General features: G+C 42.5%; 1 protein-coding gene across 11 annotated transcripts in view; it reads right to left on the bottom strand.

The window, feature by feature from the left end:
* LOC105464817 (latent transforming growth factor beta binding protein 1) overlaps positions 1-15,020 on the bottom strand; it is a 445,139-nt gene that overhangs the window by 300,183 nt on the left and 129,936 nt on the right. The window lies entirely within an intron of this gene.

The raw sequence follows: 15,020 nt of genomic DNA, 5'->3' as shown, positions 1-15,020 counted from the left end.
TCCTGGAAGAGCTCAGAAGGCAGATTGTGAAACTGGACTGAAGACTGGGAAATCCAGACCCAAGAGACACAAATGGGACAGATGCTCTGAGAACAAACTTCCTTCTGGTGAGTAGTCAGAGGATTCGGCACCAAGTACAGGGGATTCTTGCCACCATCCTTGAGTATATTACAACTCTGCATTATACTCTGGTAAAAGCAATGCTTAATTTCCACCTAGAAGTGTTCATAAGCAGCATTCATTCAGCTAAGACTTACTGATTAACTACCATGTGCCAAGGATGCAAAGATAAAAGAGCAGAGAGTAGTGAAGAGAGCACAGATGTTGACCTTGGACCATCTTACGTAGGAACCTCAGCTCTTCTATTCATGGGCTGAGTATCCTCAGGCACTATTACCCATCTTTGGCTTAGTTGCTTCATCATTAAAACAGACAGAGACCAGAACTCAAAGGATCTGTTACTCCTTGTGTTAACATAATATCTATGCTTAAGTTGCTCATAGACCAGAGAGGACTAGGAACAATTAACTACTTACAGCCCCACAGGACCAGAGGCTACCAGAAATACAGGAAGTGTCCATGGGAGGAGATGACACACTCCCCATGACCACCAATGAGTCACGCAAACATACATTGCATGCACACACATACATACACACACATGTAGACACACATTAAGTACAGGGCAAAGCTCATTTCATACAGCTTTCTGGACATGGACAGGGAGGCTCCACAAAAGTGCTGCTACCCAGAGGTATAACAATCCTAGATGGTTGTTAAGTACAATTAGAGCAGCATGGGGCATGAAGAAGTCTGTGCACACTATGGAAGCCAAGCCTGACTCAGGTCACATGCATTACTGCAAAGCTGTATTTCCACATTCTGCCCCAACTGCTAGCCAAGGGGAGGGAAAACTGACTCAACTCTACCAGCAAGTGGCCTTCCCTCTCCTTGCAGAGCTATATGAAATGGCATTGAGTTATAATTCATTGCTAATTTATTGTTGTTGGAATTTAGAGTGAAGGTCAGACTTCTCTCTGTGTGCTATCTCACTCAAAGCACCCCACCGCCTCAACCCCTCCTTTGAAGACAGCAAAGATCATCAACAGGGTAACGTGACCTATTCTAACCTCCCTACCCACTAGTTACACAACCACGGACAAATCGCTTAAACTTTCCAAGCCTGTTTCCCTCTCTCTAAAATGGGAACCATAATAGTAGCTACCTCATGATATTGTGATGAGAATGAAATGGGTAATTCATGAATAGCATTTAGTACTGTGCCCAATACATGCTTGGCATTTAGTAAATGTCATCAATTTTCACCACAAGCAACTACACTCAAGAGTTAAGAGCAATGTCACAAACATGAAGACAGATTCGGCATACCATACATCAGATCCCCATTATGAGAATATCAGTCCACCAAAGGCAACATCTGTGATGCCACCAAGTGACTTACTGATGTGTCATGAAATGACCAGGAAAGGGGGCCAACTTTCAAGCCAACAATAATAAACACAAAGAATATCTTCAAAGCCTTTCCCATTCACTCCAATTACTCAAATATGAAACATTTCACAACGTCTGAAAGACAGAGTAAATGAAACAATGGAATTACCCTAATTCTCCAACTCTCTTCTGCTGCAGAAATTCGTAATATTCTCCCAGAGAAAATAGAAACTCCTTTTAAATGTAAAAATCTAGTAGGTCTAAAATGCAGGTTAAACGTATCTAAAACACATAACGTCAACTAGGTTTCATTTCAATAAATATCAGCAAACTGATCAAATGTATTTTAATCAAGTGTATTTTGATCAAACTATAGACAAGTCGTTCCATTCTTGTGTGTGGCTGTTGTAATTTTATCAAATAATAGTGCTTGCTAAGCTCAGCAATGATTCATTAGGTGTATGCTTACTGCACTGTTTGAAAAGCAAATGGTATCTTTTTAAAAATATATAAACACATTGATGAAAAGTGTCCCTGATGTTGATAGAAATCACCAGTTTTTAAAAACAAAAGTAATTTAGATGAGTAACCAAAGCATAAAGAAATGAGAAAATTCACTTATGTGCTACATATTAATAGACCTTAGTTAGTAATATCTGATCCAACATGAGATAAGTACAATGACACAATTTTTATCTGGCTCAATATTTTAATATGCCTTTATGAGTGACTAGGACAGGGTTTCTCAACCTCAACACTATTGGCACTTAGTGCCAGGAAATCCTCTGTTTTAGGGGGCTATCTTGTGCATTGCAGGATGCACTGGCAGCATTGGTAGCCTCTGCCCACTAGATGCCGGTAGGACCCTCCCCCAAGTCATGACAACTAACGATGTCTCCAAACATTGCCACATGTCACGTGGAGGGTAAAATCACCCTACTCAAGTATCGCTGACTCTACTGTTTCCTTCTCAATTTGATCTAAAAGGTACTAATGGGAACAGAAAATAAATGTTCTATGCTGCTTTGACGTGCCAGGGACTCTGCTAGGTATGTCATCTCCAATCTCATATTTTGTCCCCATTATGAAAAAAAATCCAAGCTTTTCCCCTTCGTCATACATTGTCTTTTCTTCTTCTTTTTTTTTTTTTTTTTTTCGAGGCTGAGTCTTGCTCTATCACCCAGGCTGGAGTAGAGTGAGATCTCGGCTCACTGCAACCTTTGCCTCCCAGGTTCAAGCGATTCTCCTGCCTCAGCCTCCCAAGTAGCTGGGATTACAGGCAACTACCACCACGTCTGGCTAATTTTTGTATTTTTAGTAGAGATGGGGCCATGTTGGCCAGGTTGGTCTCAAACTCCTGATCTCAAGTGATCTGCTCACCTCGGCCTCCCAAAGTGCTGGGATTACAAGCATGAGCCCCCATGCTCAGCCTGTCATACATTTTCAATGCACAATTATTTTTAAATGATATATTACTTTAAAAGATATATTCTTGTCATCATGACCATGATCACATAGTATACATGTCCCCAATTTCTGAATTTTAGTTTCACCATTTGTCACTAATAAAGACCTATGTTCATTTCTTGCTACCTTTATATACCTGTTCATTAATTCACTCAACAAATACATATTAAGTCCCTACTGTACACTGTTCTAAGCCAAGGGATCCAGTAATAAACAAGACAGACTAAGACCTTACCCTCATGAAGCTTACAGTCTAGGGAGACATTTCCAAACAGAGTGGAACACATGCAGGCGTCAGCATGTGCAAATCAAGAACGTGCCTAAGCATTTTCTACTTCAAGACTCTGTCTCCAAGAATACACTGTCCTTATTAGTATTTTTTTTTTAGATGGAATCTCGCCTTGTTGCCAAGGCTGGAGTACAGTGGCACGATCTCGGCTCACCGCAACCTCCACCTCCCAGGTTCAAGCAATTCTCCTGCCCCAGCCTCCCAAGTAGCTGGGATTACAGGTGCACGCCACCACGCCCAGCTAATTTTTGTATCTTTAGTAGAAATGGGGTTTCGCCATGTTGGCCAAGCTGGTCTCAAACTCCTGATCTCATGACCCACCCGCCTCAGCCTCCCAAAGTGCTGGGATTACAGGTGTGAGCCACCAAGCCGGGCCCATTGTCCATATTTAACAAGAGACTTCTTTTGCATTATTCCATGCCATGAAAGCAATCACTTCAAATCCCTACTTGTAAAACGTTGTTATTATAGCACTTGACATGCCTGGAGCTTTCCAGGAATTTTACCAAAGTGAATGTCTAAAGACTGAAGTTTACTATTTCAGCATCAAATTTTTAAAAATTCATTTTAACTATATGTAATAGAATTTTTTCCTGTGTAGCAGACAAAAATCACTCCAGGTCCTAATCTTTACTCTTACACCATACATTGTGTGTTTAAGTCATACCCAATTTTTGGAAATCTTTAACTTCTTAAAACAGTAATTAGAACATGATGGTATGGCTCATAAAGTAAACTCATTTCTATTTCTGAAAACTCGAGAAATGCACTTAACAAATAATTAAGGGAAAGCAAATTCTGCTTGGATAAAGTCCATCGGCACTTTATAAACAATGTGACTTATATTTGTGGTCAGCTTTCTTTCTGAAAGATGGTTTGAGACACAGCTATCATTTACATTCTGTTTTCTTCCATGCTTGAAGTTGGGGGCAGGACAGAGGGTGGGAGTAGTAAGTGATCTGAAGTCAAGAAAATCAGAGATTTCTAGCCTCAGGTCTAAGACTGACTTATTCTGTGTTACACAATAGATTCCCTCATCTTAAAACAAAATTAATTCTCTCATCTTAAAGTAGAATGTATAACCTATTCCTTAAGTCTATTTGGAGAAGCAAAGGAAACCATTATTTGGAGAGGACTTTGAAAATGGTGAAAGTGCAAGACAGTGATAAACGTAAACAGAACATGAGTGAGGCCAGGTGCAGTGACTCATGCCTGTAATCCCAACAATTTGGGAGGTGGAAGGATTCCTTGAGGCCGGGAGTTCAAGATTAGCCTGCGAGACAGAGTGAGAGCACCCCTCTACAGAACATTTTTTAAAAGTAGCCAGGCACTAACTGTAGTCCCAGCTACTCGTGAGGCTGAGGTGGGAACATCACTGGAGCCCAGGAGCCATGATCATGCCACTGCACTCCAGCCTCAGTGACAGAGGAAGACCTTGTCTCAAAAAAAAAAAAAAAAAAAAAAAAGGGACTGCCTGGTGCTTCTGTGTCCAGAATCCAAAATGCTGATAAAATTGGAGATCAAAGAAGACTCTAAGAACAATCTCTGTGATCAAATGCCCACACTGGGTGAACGTGTATTTATAACCATGGAAGCTAAAACACAATGCAAATATCCACAAGATGGGGATATTCTTCCACCAAAAAAATAAAAAATAAAAAATAAAAAGACAATGTGTTAGTCTACTTTCCTTTGCCAAAAGTTAAGAGATGGCAGGTGGCCCAATGAGACAAGGAAGTGAAAATGACTTTGCTGAGCCAACAGAAATCACGCTTCTTAATGCTCCTTGTGAATTAAAACTTGCCAATAAAGCCAGTAGAGATAACAATTGTATTAAAGATAAAAATGCGTCAAAGGATTACATCACTAAGCTTATAGAGAGCCTACCGTGCGGTGCTGCCCAGAAGTCCTACAGCTGAACCCTGTGTTCACTAGCTGCAATAAAGAAACACAGGAGAACACAACACACTGGTATCAAGGACTTATTCACCGCAGTTTTGGGTCTCATGTATGTTGCCATAACCACAAGGTCATAAGCCTGAAGAAGTCAATGGCAAGCTCCATTATTTCCCCTCCTGAGCCTGCTGCTGCTACACTCCTTAGAGCAAGCACCAAATGGATTCTGGACTTGGTGTTAAGTCATGCCACGCTTACCTCTGATGAAGGGCCCCTGTTCCGATAACTAAACTTCTGCCTCTCTCCTGAGATGTATTCCCATCTTGCAACTCTATTAACTGGGTATGCACCTGGTAGCCTGAGCTGAGGTCTCTTTCTTGAACTTACCTGGTACCTCCATTTTCAGCCTCGTTCTTGCTGTCTCCTCACTCAGGAGCTGATCTGTACCTGAATGCCAAGCAGTTGCATCCCACGACTTACTGATGGTTCCCTTCCATGCTAATGCGGTACCTACTTCATATGGTCACCATGAATACACATGCAGCACTTAGAGCAATGCCTGACATGTAGTAAGAGCGAACAATAACTACGGCTTTGTGATGATCACTGATGTTCTAACTCCTGGATGTTCAGTCCACCTGTTGGGATCCCATTACTCCAAGATGGACCATCTGCATCGTGGTATTTCACCAGACTCCCAATGCATTATGGATTGATTCCACATTCTGCCTGCCAGACCAGACTTTTTCCTGTAATTACAACTGAGTCTGTCACCTCCCAGAACCCACCACACCCAGTGGCCAGAACATGCCAAACCACATCCATACAACACAGGGCCAAAAAGTCTAAAATGCGGTTTATCTTCCCAACCCAGCATCATAGCGAAGAACACAGAATTTGGCGTTAGAGGTTGGGTTGAATCCTGGCCCCCCGCCTCTTATGTAAGCATATGATCTTATACAAGTGACTTCAATACTCTAAATCACAGTGTTGCATCCATAAAAAGAGGATAATAATAAATGTGTCATAGAGTTGTTGTCAGGATGAGTAAGATAATGTAGGCACAGGCCGGGTGCGGTGGCTCATGCCTGTAATCCCAGCACTTTGAGAGGCCGAGGCAGGCAGATCACTTGAGGAGTTCGAGACCAGCCTGACCAACATGGAGAAACCCTGTCTCTACTAAAAATACAAAAATTAGCCGGGCATGGGGGCACATGCCTGTAATCCCAGCTACTAGGGAGGATGAGACAGGAGAATCACTTGAACCTGGGAGGCAGAGGTTGTGGTGAGCCGAGATCACGCCATTGCACTGCAGCCTGGGCAACAGGAGCAAAACTCCGTCTCATAAAAAAAGAGGATAACATAGGCACAATGCTTGACACACAAAAAGCACTCAACACACAGTAATTGCTACTGTTACTTGCATTATTATTCCTAAGGCAAGGATGCATGTGATATGAAATACATCTGAGGGGGAAGATATTTCAGGACCTAGAACCAGAATTCTACTTCTGGAAACCTGTCCTGAAGGTAAACTTGAGCAGGTGTGCACAGATGTGTCCAGAGAAGGTGTTCATTATTTTTCATAAGAGAGATGTTCATTAGATCAGAGTGTGGGCAGTGTATTAACTTCCAAGCGCTGCTCTAACAAATTGCCATAAACTAGGTGGCTTAAAACAACAGAAATGTATTCTCTCTCGGGTATGGAGACCAGAAGTCTGAAATCCAGGGACCAGCAGAGCCACACTCCCTCTGGCAGCTCTAAAAGAGAATCATCCCTTGCCTCTTCCAGCTTCTAGGGGCTCCAGGCATTTCTCAGCTTGTGGTTGCATTACTCCAATCTCTGCCTCTATCCTCACAAGATCTCCTCTCCCTGTGTCTTCTCCTCTGTGTCTTCTAAGGGCACTTGCCACTGGATTTAGAACCCACATGGTTACATCAGGATGATCTCATCTTTAGAACCTTAATTTTCCAATAAGGTCTCATTCACAGGTTTGAGGATTAAGATGTGGACATATCTTTTGGGGGGATGAGGGTTATCATTCAACCCCCAAAGGCTGGAAACCAAAAACACACCCAGCTGTTTCTCACAGAAAGCTGGTGAAACAAACTGGATCATGGTGGACTACCCCACAGCTGTGGGAGGGACCGAGCTGGACTGGCTGTGGCAACAGTGAACAGCAGAGTCAAGGGTGTCAGGTAGTGCAGTCTGAATAATGAGAACAAACAAATCATGAGTGTTTAAAAGCAATGTGTGCCTGTTTGCGCACAGAAGTTTTTTATAAGAATAAACAGGAAACTGTTGTCAATGGTGTTTCCAGAGAGTGGGATGTGGCAAGGAGACAGACTGTAAGGGATGTGACTTTGCTTTGTATGTCACACCCCTCTGAACAGTTTGATTTTTTGACCCACTTGCCTGCAGGCTATCCAACCGAGTCCCCTAAAGCCCAGTGATTGCTATCACCTGGGATCCCTAAGCGGTCCTCTGCATGAACTGCTACAGAAGCAATGAGGATAAAGACAGAAGTCTCCAAGATGCCTCCCACTGGCAGCACCTTCCCAGCCCCCAGAACTCCGTCTGCTTCACGGTCCCTTTCACAACTTCAAAGCCTCTTTCCTCCCTGTCTCCCCAAGAAAGGGCCAGTCTGAACTAATTAGGTAATCAGATTCAGCTGAAAATTTAAAAGCAAAAATGTCTATCTGGGCACACACAAAAAAATCTGATACATGTATGTGCTGCAAATGCGGACTCATCAAGTTTCAGCTAGAAACTTTCCATGTTTCTTTATCCCACAAAAGCCTTCTTTGTCTGCTATTTTCTTAAGAGTCACAAAGAGAGCCTTAGAGATCTGCAGCTTACCCTTTAAATGGAATGAGAAAGTATTTCCAGACATCAGATTCCCCCACCTGTAATGCAAATTTAATTAATAGTTGACAAGGTCTCCCCAAGTTAACGAACTATCACCAGTGGTGGGGGGCAACCTTATTAGAGTAGCTTCCTCTTTTAGAGTATCCAATGTCCTTTCAGGTCAAGAAACTCAATAGGAATGTTGGCTTCCTCAGTTTGACAGTGCATAGGTGGCCATGAAATGAAAGAATGTCCCCCCCCGCCGTGAATAACCTTCTGTAACTTCCTTTTTCAGTCACTGATCGTTTCTTGACCTCTAGAGCTTCCCATTAAAATGGTGACATTTTGCAATGCGAACAGCTCTGCCTTAAGGTAACATATAGATAAGAGTTAGGTAATACGGCTTCCTGTTGGGAGTTCTGTGAACTAAAGCCTTGGGTGAGGTCCACAGGGTACGAGCTATATTAACCACTGTGCTCTAAGTTAAGGACTTACTGGAGCACCAGAAATCACCCCTGCAGGGACCACACTAGGAGCCTCCCCTGGGGTCTCCCTGAATCCAGATTCTCCCCTCTCCTGTTTACCTCCCATTGCCACACAGGAGAAACACAATCCTCATCACATGTCACTCCCCAGCTCAGGATCACTCAAGGCTTCCGGTGACCTTCTCAGTGAAGCCCAGACTCCTCAATTTTATATCTAAGACCTGCCTCAACTGAGACCCATCCTGTGGGGGAGGGAGGGGAGGACACATTTTTTGAGAAATGATCTGATTTTTTTTTTCTTTCTGGTATATTCCCCTTCTTTCCTCCTCAATCAGGATAGGAACAGGTTCTTATGTTCATGATCTTGAGAGAAGGGTATGACCTGGAAGCAGCAGAACTAGCCTACAAGTGACCCTGACTTATATCCAAAGCCCAAGCCCACAGATGGGAGATGGTTCTCACGTGTAGAGCAAGTAACCTGCTACCAGAACTATGACGTTCCACCGGACTAGAAAGAGACCTGCAGCAGGCAGGAGGGGAAAGAGGCGGGTTTCTGGGTTCACAAGCAGAGCTGCTGGGGAAGGGACAAGACCCCAACAAGGGAAGGGTGGTTTGTGGTGGAGCTTGGCAGGCAGCAGCCTCACAAAGCTTCCCACACAGCAGAGAGCCCAAGGGCCTGGAGAACTGGGAGGTTTTCTGTCTCAGGAGTACCTTACATGAGCCACCGATAAGGACCAGATGCTCGCCCAGTGACGAGCAAAGGCAAGATCCCAGGACCAGGACACAAGGCAGAGAGGAGAGGACCTCAAAAGAAGAATAAAGAGACGCTTCCTACAGCATGGTCAGAAATGAGCCTGAAATATAAACGGCGTTATGATTAAAAAGTGAGTAGGCCAGGTGCAGTGGCTCACGCCTGTAATCCTACCACTTTGGGAGGCCAAGGCAGGTGGATCACGAGGTCAGGAGATTGAGACCATCCTGGCTAACATGGTGAAACCCCATCTCTACTAAAAATACAAAACAATTAGCCGGGCGTGGTGGCGGGCACCTGTAGTCGCAGCTACTCAGGAGGTTGAGGCAGGCGGAGCTCGCAGTGAGCCGAGATCGCACCACTGCACTCTGGTCTGGGCAACAGAGCGAGCCTCCACCTCAAAAAAAAAAAAAGTGAGTCATATTTTAGCCACAGTTAACTTTGTGGACTGAAATTCATCCCCACTATGCTACCTGTCCTAGTCTGTTTGTGCTGCTATAACTGTACTATAGACTAGGTAATTTATAATGAGCAGAAATTGACTGGCTCACAGTTCCGGAGGCTGCAAAGTCCAAGATCAAGGGGCTGACATGGGTAAGGGCCTTTTTGCTGCAACAATCTCATGGCAGAAAAGCAAAGAGAGGGCAAGAAGGAAAGAAAAGGGGGCTGAGCTTGTTCTTCTAAGAGGAACCCACTCCTGCAATACTGTCATTAATCCATTCATGAGGACAAAACCCTCATGGCCTAATCACCTCTGAAGACTGCTGCAGCAGTCTTAAGCACAATGGATTAATTGTATTAGTCCATTCTCATGCTGCTAATACAGACATACCCAAGACTGGGTAATTTATAAAAGAAAAAAGTTTAATTGACTCACAGTTCCGCATGGATGGGGAGGCCTCAGGAAACTTAACAATCATGGCGGAAGGGGAAGCAAAAACATCCTTCTTCACATGGCAGCAGGATGAGAAGTGCCGAGCACAGAGGGGAAAAGCCCTTTATAAAACCATCAGATCGCGTGAGAACTCAATATCATAAGAACAGCATGAGGGTAACTGCTCCCATGATTCAATTACCTCTCACCGGGTCCCTCCCACAACATATGGGGACTAAGGGAACCGCAATTCAAGGTGAGATTTGGGTGGGGACACAGCCAAACCATATCAGCAATTAAATTTCCACATGAGTCTGGGAGAAGACAAACACTCAAACCACAACACTACCTTTTCAACCTTCTCTCTTACTACTCCCTTGTTTAGAACCAACGTGCTAACAAACCCAGTTCCTTTCAATATCACAGAGCCCGAGATTTCCTACCCTGATGGATTGAGCACAGAATTCCCTCCACAACCACTGCCCTCCTCACATTTCTACTCAATTACTCTGACCTATCCTTCAATTCCTAGATCAAATACCACTTTACATACATATGTGTGTGTGCCTGTGTGTATGCTCGTGTGTGTCCATACATGTGGGCACACGTGTGTATATGTACATCTGCGCATAGGTATTGATGGAGTTTAAGACATGCTACCCCAAAATATGGCACCTTGACATTTGAAAAAACAGCAGAAGCAGGAAGGTCACTCTCACCTTCCCCAGCCCTTCTCCCCTGACGCAGGTCCTAAAGTCTTCATTCCAGAGGCATCCTCTCTATACCCAGAGGAAAGAAACATTCTGATTCTCAAAGACACAGAGACACCAAGAAGAACTGAACAAAGGGGCTTTGCTAAGTTCCCCCCAGTATATTACTATTAGATCATACCCCCTTTGTCCAATCATACTTCCACACAAAAGTTCACTCTTCATCTAATCTAAGCATAAAATATAAAGGTTTCCCTGTTTCTTTGGGGCTTCACTTCTGAAAGCTCCCATTTCAAATGAAACTTGTATTAAATAAATCTGTATGCTTTTCTCTTATTAACCTTTTATTCTAGGTGCCTCAGCCACAAACCTTGCAATGGGTAAGGAAAATACATTACTTTTTCTCCTCTAGCATATATGTGTATATATATATGTGTGTATATATGTATGATATATACTATACATTGATGTGTGTATTGAAAGTACATGAAGAAAGTGTATGTATGTGCATGTAACAAGCTTTATCCCAGGACAAAGTCTTTAAGTGCATCCAGCATAACTTTTTCAGCTGAGATCACAGTACACGGTACCTCAGTAACTATTCAGGGAATAAATGGGAAAAATTAAATACATGAACAAATTAGTAAAGAAAAAAAGCTGCTTTCAAAGATTAATTGCTATGTCGGTTATTTGAAATAGAACAGTCTTTCATAGAGACAGTGTTATCTATAAAATACAATATACAATAATATGAATGCATACTTTTTCAAAGATTTGACAAAAAAATAGAAATATTAGATTATCTTTATCTTGAATACAGATATTATAAAAAGAAGAACATCAGACTTAAGTAGGCAACAGACAAACAGATAAAGACATGGAGAATCTAAGCAGGACTCTAGGGTCTTTTCAAGGGCTTAAACAAATGGGGACATTGGTTCTACTTTAAAACAGGGGGCTCATGCCCATAATCTCAGCACTTTGGGAAGCCAAGGCAGGCAGACCACTTGAGGTCAGGAGTTTGAGACCAGCCTGGCCAACATCGTGAAACCCCATCTCGAATAAACACAGAAAAATTAGCCAGGCATGGTGGCGCATACCTGTAAGCCCAGCTACTCAGGAGGCTGAGGCAGCAAAATCACTTGAACCCGGGAGGCAGAGACTGCAGTGAGCCAAGATCATACCACTGCACTCCAGCCTGGGTGACAGAGGGGGACTCTGTCTCAACAACAACAACAAAAAAGTGGTCTCTGCCTTCTTAACACAGTAATATTTATATTTTTTTCACTGCAGCTAGTCAGAGTTAAAGATTTTTAGTCTACATTTAGAACACAGAGAAAGAAAGAATAGCAAGTCAAAAGAAGAAGCATATGGATTAAGAAGAACATATGTACACATGAAAAGAAAAGGCAATCTGTTGGAAAATTAACTGTGTCGCAAGTGGGTCAACAGAAGAAAAACAGACAGGTTTCCTAAGAAGCCAGAAAGGAGGTGGCAGGGTGATGGCCCCAGGTGGCTCCATCAGTTCAGGACAGCCTGGTCGGTCACCTTTAGAGGGTGCAGGACCAGAACTGGGAGAAGTCTGCAGGGCCACAGAAAGCAGGGTGCAACTGGTTATTTAGAAAAATGGGTCCTTCACAGAAGGAAAAATGGATCCTTCTATTACTACCACAAGTTTTAGAAGGTTCAGATCTTATCATATGGTAAAAATGGAAATGTCTGAATAACCATCACTAATCCCACACACACCCTTTCTATTAACATTGTATTTCCTAATACTAATTCTGTATTAATTCTCCAAATTGCCTAGCCTTTTAAGCTCTATGATAAGTTTGAATAAATGAATTGTTATATCCCATCTGCTGGTGTTGTTTTAGTGCAATACAGCTGGAAACATCCAGAAGGCTTCTTTCATCCCCATGTGTGTGCTCCCATTTCACTGTGATACTCTCCATCACAGCATGTACTGTCCTGTCCTGCGATTCTGCCTTATTGATTTGTTTTCTCCACTAGAATGTTTCATCCTTGAGGACTAAGACCCTCATTTATTCATCTTTGGATCTCCTGTGCCTGATGCAAAGTGATCAATTAATATTGTCAAATAAACAGTATTACAACACTAGTCAGAATATATGAATGGCAAAACAAAGAAAATAAACAGAATAAAAAGAAAAATTACCATACTGGCCAACATGGTGAAACCCCATCTCTACTAATAATACAAAAATTAGCTGGGTCTGGTGGTGTGTGCCTGTAATCCCAGCTACTCGGGAGGCTGAGGTAGGAGAATCGCTTAAACCAGGGAGTCGGAGGTTGCAGTGAGCCAAGATCGTGCCACTGCACTCCAGCCTAGCAATAGAGTGAGACTCTGTCTCAAAAAAAGAAAAGAAAAGAAAAGAAAAGAAAAGAAAAATTATTCTATCCCAATACCACAGGAGGGCAAAGGTAATCACCTTGTTGAACTGACTATGTAATATAGACTCCAGCTTAGTGATATGCTACTCTTAAATTTCTACTTTTAAAGACAAATACACATTAAAGAATTTCATTAAAATTAACTCAAGCTTACCTGTGGTTAAACTGTGACTATAAGATCTGACTGGATTATAAATGCCACTACTGTATTCTTTTTATCTGAATTAAAGATAATTGTCCATATAAAGAGTGTTTACTACTCCCCAAACTTTTTCCTGATAATTATTCCCACAATTATTCCTCTCACACAGTAAAAACACAGGTAATCAAGATAAGCGTGGCTTTCATATCAGTGGTTCTGGTCACATTATTAGCATTATTATTCACTCTTCCAATAGCGTGGCTAATTTTAGGTAAGGTCTAACTGCTTCAAAATTCATAGCTGGTTGGCACTGTGGGCCTGTGGTAACTGGATGCCGGCTTCACTAAAATTCTTTCAACTCCACCTTCCAGAATACTTATTTGTGAGGTCAAAAACAGAGCCTTTCCATTTCCTTAAGAGAAAAGAGTGGTTGTGTTCCCAACACTTAACATCACTTAATAATATTGGCTCTGTGATTAACACCAAGTTCATGCTGTTATAACAGCAGTTATCGCATTTCGTGTTTAATGAGGGGTCTCAACCGTCTCCAAAGGCATCAGTGACAAATAAATGTCTCCAAAATTTATGCATCTAGATGTGACCTCCCTCCAGGCTCCATGCTTTTGCAACTGCTTACTGGCATCTCTTCCTGAATGAACATGCTGAAAGCCACTTAACCTCAAAATCTACAAGGGTGAGTTCACCTGCTTCACCACTTGACCTCCTGCTGGGTTCTCGCCTTCAGTGAACTGATACCCAAGCTGCCCACCTTTTGTTTGCCTAAACCTCTGTTTACACCCACCCAGATGTTGCAAAAGTAATCTTGTTCAAAAGAGAACACAATTTTTGTTATTACAATTTCAACAGGATTTTTCTTTAACAAAATAATGTTTGAGAGTGCTGGGGTTTGTTTGTAAATAAAAGTAAAAAACAACAATGCTTTTTGATATGGTTTGGATCTGTGTCCCCACCCAAATCTCATGTCGAATTATAATCCTCAATGTTGGAGGTGAGGCCTGCTCAGGGGGGCCTGGATCATGGGGATAGATTATTCCTAAATGGTTTAGCACCATCCCCTTGGTGCTGTCTCATGATAGAGTTTTCACAAGATCTGGTTGTTTAAAAGTATGTGGCACCTCACCCCGCTCTCTCTTCCTCCTGCTCTGGCCATGTGAAGATGCCTGCTCCAACTCTGCCTTCTGCCACGAGTAAAAGCTCCCTGAGGCCTCCCCAGAAGCAGATGCTACCGTACTTCCTGTACAGCCTGCAGAACCCTGAGCTGATTAAATATATTTTCTTTGTAAATTACCCAGTCTCCAGTATTTATTGATAGTAGTGCAAGAACAGACTTACACATTTTTCCAAAAGCAAATCAGTAAATGGAGAAAGCTTTGTGTCCCCTTTAGTAATTCCTTGGAATCCCAGTTATAACTGGACTCAAGGAAATAATTTTAAAGCAGCAATACAACAACTTTCGCATTGATTAGAATAGCACTGCCCTGGTTGTCAGTGTGTGAAGCTTATACGAAACATTCTCCATAGCCACGTGGTCCTCTTACACTATCACAGCTGATGGCGTCCTCTTTTAGAATTCACGACTTGTCTTCCCTATAAAACAGCAATACCACCACCTCTCTAGCCCTAGAAGTATATCTCAACTGGTAGAGGAGGAGAGACAAAAATTTGTCTTT

The sequence above is a fragment of the Macaca nemestrina genome, chromosome 13, assembly GCF_043159975.1.
Source record: "Macaca nemestrina isolate mMacNem1 chromosome 13, mMacNem.hap1, whole genome shotgun sequence".
Classification (NCBI taxonomy): Eukaryota; Metazoa; Chordata; class Mammalia; order Primates; family Cercopithecidae; genus Macaca; species Macaca nemestrina.
Note: the sequence above shows the minus strand (reverse complement) of the source record. Positions and strands in the feature narration are given on the sequence as shown.